The sequence below is a fragment of the Triticum dicoccoides genome, chromosome 2A (genome assembly GCF_002162155.2).
Source record: "Triticum dicoccoides isolate Atlit2015 ecotype Zavitan chromosome 2A, WEW_v2.0, whole genome shotgun sequence".
Classification (NCBI taxonomy): domain Eukaryota; kingdom Viridiplantae; phylum Streptophyta; class Magnoliopsida; order Poales; family Poaceae; genus Triticum; species Triticum dicoccoides.
In genome coordinates this window covers 717,145,328-717,151,317 of record NC_041382.1, presented here as the reverse complement: position 1 = coordinate 717,151,317, position 5,990 = coordinate 717,145,328, and positions in this window count along the sequence as shown.

Here is a 5,990-nt window from a genome sequence, read left to right as displayed (position 1 = left end):
AAAAAACAACATATCAACATCATCACATATATGAAAAAAAACATCGAAAGGCTGCCGGACCGTGGGGTGGCGCGGCGATGGCATCGAGGCAGCGGTGGCGCGGGGCGGTGATGGTGTCGGGGTGACACAGGGCGGCGACGTCGTCGGGGCGATGCGGGGCAGCGACGGCGTCTGGGCGGCGCGGGGAGGTGACAGGGTAGGGTGTGGCGACGGGGCGGCGACGGGGCAGGGCGCGGTGATGGGGGCGACGACAACGATGGCGCGGGCAGCGACGGGGGCGGCGACGGCGTCGGAGCGGGGCGCGGGCGGCGACGGCGATGGCGTCGGGCAGCCTGGCGGCATCGATGAGTTCGGCGTCGTCGGCGGGGCAAATGGTCGATGAAACTGAAAATTGTCACAATTTCTACTTATACACATGAAGCATTGGTCCCGGTTCGTTCCACGAACCAGTACCAATGCCCCCCCCCTTTAGTGCCGGTTGGTGCCACCAACCGAGACCAAATGTCTCTTTTTAGCAGTCGAAAGGGCGGGAAGCAGAGACCTTTGGTCCCGGTTGGTGGCACCAACCGGGACCAAAGGCCATGTGCTGCCCGCGTCAAAATTTTAGTCCCACCTCGCTTGCTGAGGTAGCTCGAGACTGGTTTATAAGCGCCGATGCGCCCACCCTATCGAGCTCCACTCAATTGCAGGCTTTCGGGCCTAACCTGTGTGCCTGTGGGCCTATTGGGCCTGTTGGGTTTCTAGTCGTATTCAGGCCGTGCTCGCCCAGTAGGTGGCACTCTTTTTGTTGCTTTATTTATTTTATTTTCTTTCTACTTACAACAAAATACTTACTGTTTCTATTTTATTTTATTTTGTTTCTACTTATTTATTAAAGTTTATTTTTTTCTACTTATTTATTTTATTTTGTTTCTAATTATTTATTTTATTTTGTCCACTTATTTATTTTATTTTGTTTCTACTTATTTATTTTATTTTATTTTTACTTATAATGTTTTGAACAGAAAATAGTTTGATAATTTTAGTTGCATAAATTTTATATAATTTTAGTTTAAAAATATAGAGGTTTATAAAAGGTTTTTAGTTGATTCCTTTTGCTATAAGAGTTTTATAAAAGTTTTTTAGTTGATTTTCTTTTTGCAATTGAAAAACATTATAGTTTTATTTTAGTTGATAATAACATAATATTTTAATTCATTATTTTTAGTTCATTCTTTTAGCTATTAGTTCATATTTGTTTTGCTATTAGTTCATTTCTTTTTTATATTAGTTCATTCTTTGAGCTAAATGACTCTGAAATTGAAAAGCACTACAAATGAACTCTAAAAAGGTTGAAAGTTGGCATGGTATCATCATTTCACCCACATAGCATGTGCTAGAAAGTTGAGAAGGTTACGAGAAAAACTGGATGCACTTCGTGTACAAAATTGACAATCTCTTTCAAAGTATCAGAGTTTCGGACGAAAACTAATCTATTACAAAGGGATTTCATTTATTTGAACTCCAGACTTTTTGTGTGTTCAAAATGCACCGTTCAAGGCCACATCATCAATTTTCTACCCTTTCTGACTTCATTTGTTATTTTTCATGCATTTACTGATTTTTGAGCTAAATGACCCTGAAATTGAAAAGCGCTACAAATGAACTCTGAAAAGGTTGAAAGTTGGCATGGTATCATCATTTCATACAAATAGCATGTGCTAAAAAGTTGAGAGGGTTACAGCAAAAACTGGATGCACTTCGTGTACCAAACGGACAATCTCTTTCGAAGTATCAGTGTTTCATACGGAAACTCGTCTGTTACATGAATATTCTAGATCAAAGGCATCATCATAATAGTCGTGGAGAGAAAGTCTTCACTTTTTCTTTGCTTATGTCCTTTGCTTATTGCGCCATAACCATGGATAATCTTCATTGTTTAACAGGGTGCTTGGGTCAACCTTGACATTGAAGGGAGGAATTTATGAAACTTTTCATAATCTTCGGACATGTCCGTCTTGCCCTCCACTCCCGCGATGTCTCTTTTTCCTGAAAGAACTATGTGGCGCTTTGGCTCATCGTATGATGTGTTCACTTCCTTATCTTTTCTTTTTCTCGGTTTGGTAGACATGTTCTTCACATAGAAAACTTGCGCCACATCATTGGCTAGGACGAACGGTTTGTCTATGTACCCAAGATTGTTCAGATCCACTGTTTTCATTCGGTACTATGGGTCTACCTATACCCCGCCTCCTGACAGATTGACCCATTTGCACTTAAACAAAGGGACCTTAAAATCATATCCGTAGTCAAGTTCCCATATGTCCACTATGTAACCATAATATGTGTCATTTCCCCTCTTGGTTACTACATCAAAGCGGACACCGCTGTTTTGTTGGTGCTCTTTTGATCTTGGGCGATCGTGTAAAATGTATTCCCATTTATCTCGTATCATTTGTAAGTCAATATAGTTGAAGATGGTCTCCTGGACAACGAGTACAGCTCATTACAAACAGTGTTGTCACCTCTGAGACGTGTTTCCAACCAACTGCCGAAAGTCCTGATGTGTTCACATGTAATCCAGTCGTCACACTACTCCGGGTGTTTGGAGCGCAGACCGTTCTTGTGTTCATCGACATATGGGGTCACTAAGGTAGAGTTCTGTACAACTGTGTAGTGTGCTTGAGACCAAGAATGCCCGTCCCTGCATATTATTGAGTCCCCTCCAAGCATGCCTTTTCTAGTCAGTCTCCCCTCATACCGCGACTTAAGGAGACCAATCTTATTAAGGCCAGGAATGAAGTCAACACAAAATCCAATGACATCCTCTGTTTGATGGCCCATGGAGATGCTTCCTTCTGGCCTAGCGCGGTTATGGACATATTTCTTTAGGACTCCCATGAACCTCTCAAAGGGGAACATATTGTGTAGAAATATGGGGCCCAGAATGGCAATCTCGTCGACTAGATGAACTAGGACGTGCGTCATGATATTGAATAAGGATGGTGGGAACACCAGCTTGAAACTGACAAGACATTGCGCCACATCACTCCTTAGCCTTGGTATGATTTCTGGATCGATTACCTTTTGAGAGATTGCATTGAGGAATGCACATAGCTTCAAAATGGCTAATCGAACGTTTTCCGGTCGAAACCCCCTCAATGCAACCGAAAGCAGTTGCGTCATAATCACGTGGCAGTCATGAGACTTTAGGTTCTGGAACTTTTTCTCTGGCATATTTATTATTTCCTTTATATTCGACGGGAAGCCGGACGGGACCTTCATACTAAGCAGGCATTCAAAGAAGACTTCCTTCTCTTCTTTGGTAAGAGCATAGCTGGCAGGACCTTCATACTGCTTTGGAGGCATGCCATCTTTTTCATGCAAACGTTGCAGGTCCTCCCGTGCCTTCGGTGTATCTTTTGTCTTCCCATACATGCCCAAGAAGCCTAGAAGGTTCACGCAAAGGTTCTTCGTCATGTGCATCACATCGATTGAAGAGCGGACCTCTAGGTCTTTCCAGTAGGGTAGGTCCCAAAATATAGATTTCCTTCTTCCACATGGGTGTGTGTCCCTCAGCGTCATTCGGAACAGATAGTCTGCCGGGACCCTTTCCAAAGATTACGTGTAAATCATTGACCATAGCAAGTACGTGATCACCGGTACGCATGACGGGCTTCTTCCGGTGATCTGCCTCGTCTTGGAAATGATTGCCTTTCTTTTGACATTGATGGTTGGTCGAAAGAAATCTATGATGGCCCAGGTACACATTCTTCCTGCATTTGTCCAGGTATATACTTTCGGTGTCAGCTAAACAGTGCGTGCATGCATGGTATCCCTTGTTTGTCTGTCCTGAAAGGTTACTGAGAGCAGGCCAATCGTTGATGGTTACAAACAGCAACGCGTGCAAGTCAAATTCCTCCTGTTTGTGCTCACCCCACACACATACACCTTTTCTAATCCACAGCTGTAAAAGTTCTTCAACTAATGGCCTTAGGTACACATCAATGTCATTGCCGGGTTGCTTAGGGCCTTGGATGAGAACTGACATCATAATGAACTTCCGCTTCATGCACATCCAAGGAGGAAGGTTGTACATACATAGAGTCACAGGCTAGGTGCTGTGATTGCTGCTCTACTCCCCAAAAGGATTAATGCCATCTGCGCTTAAACCAAACCATACGTTCTTTGGGTCACCTGCAAACTCAGCCCGGTACTTTCTCTTGATTTTTCTCCACTGCGACCTGTCAGCGAGTGATCTAAACTTCCCGTCTTTCTTACAGTCCTCATTGTGCCATCGCATCAACTTGGCATGCTCTTTGTTTCTGAACAGTCATTTCAACTGTGGTATTATAGGATCATACCACATCACCTTCGCGGGAACCCTCTTCCTGGGGGGCTCGCCATCAACATCACCATGGTCATCTCGTCTGATCTTATACCGCAATGCAGAGCATAACGGGCATGCGTTCAAATCCTCGTACGGACCGCGGTAGAGGATGCAGTCATTAGGGCATGCATGTATCTTCTGCACCTCCAATCCTAGAGGGCATATGACCTTCTTTGTTGCGTATGTACCGTCGGACAATTCGGTATCCTTTGGAAGCTTCTTCTTTAATATTTTCAGTAGTTTCTCAAATCCTTTGTCAGGCACAGCATTGTCTGCCTTCCACTGCGGCAATTCCAGTACGGTACCGAGATTTGTGTTGCCATCTTCACAATTGGGGTGCAACCCTTTTTGTGATCATCTAACATGAAATCGAACTTCAGCTTCTTCTTTTCACTTTCGCACTATGTCCTTGCATCAACAATGACCCGGCGGAGATCATCATCGGGCACAATATCGTCTAGTTCCTCTTGATCTTCAGCAGCTTCCCCCGTTGCAGTATCACCACTAGTAGAAAAAGGGCCATTTGTCCCGGTTCATAAGGCCCATCTGTCCCGGTTGGGGAACCGGGACTAAAGGGCTGTTACTAATGCCCTTGGCCTTTAGTCCCAGTTCTTATACGAACCAGGACAGGTGGGCCTCCACGTTGCCGCTGTGGCGAGCCCAGGCAGGAGGGCCTTTAGTCCCAGTTGGTGGCACCAACCGGCAACAATAGGCATCCACGCGTCAGCTGTTCGGGGCCTAGGGTTTTTGTTTTTTCTGAAAGGAGGGGTGGATTTGGGGGTTTTGTATGGTTAATTAAGCTGTTTCATATATTGTGTTAGGTAGCTAATTAATTAATAGAGAGAAGTCTCCTCTCTTATCTCCGTGCTTGGTCGACGCTACATACTATACGTATACAGAGGCCCTCGACATGCTAGCTAGTAAGAAAATGAAGGAAACCATTAAGTATAGAAGTTCGTCATGCATACCGAGAGAAGTGATCGACCTCTCCTTCCCTGAGATATTGGTCGAACAACAAGTTTTCATATTATCTATCCGACGCTACTGGTTACATACATATACAATATGTAAGATCTGTTACAATCCCCTAGCATCTGAAATCAAGTTCCACATGGTATTCTTCAGCTTTATTGATGACACACTACTAGAAAAAGGGCTGCTAGTGGCGCACCTATTTTCGCTACTAATGGCGCACTACTGGTGTGCCACTAGCATCACGCCATTAGAATTTTTTTCTAATGGCACACCTATGGTGCGCCATTAGAATCTGGTATTCTAATGGCGCACCGCTGGTGCGCCATTAGTACCTGGTATACTAATGGCGCACCACATAGATGTGCGCCATTAGTAACAATTTCTTTTCAAAAAAAAATTCAGATTTTTTTTAATTTTTTTCAAAAAAAATTTCTTCGTTTTTTCCTTAATCTCAGGTCATTATGTCTTAATCTCGGGTCAATATGCTTAATATCAGGTCAAATCACACTCCGTGGTCAAACTTCGCGAAAGGTCACCCATCCTCACACTACTCCAGCCCAAGCACGCTTAACTTCAGAGTGTTATCCAACCCCAGCAACAACTCACTTCACAGGCACTTGTTGATATATCTAGCATATCAATCCTA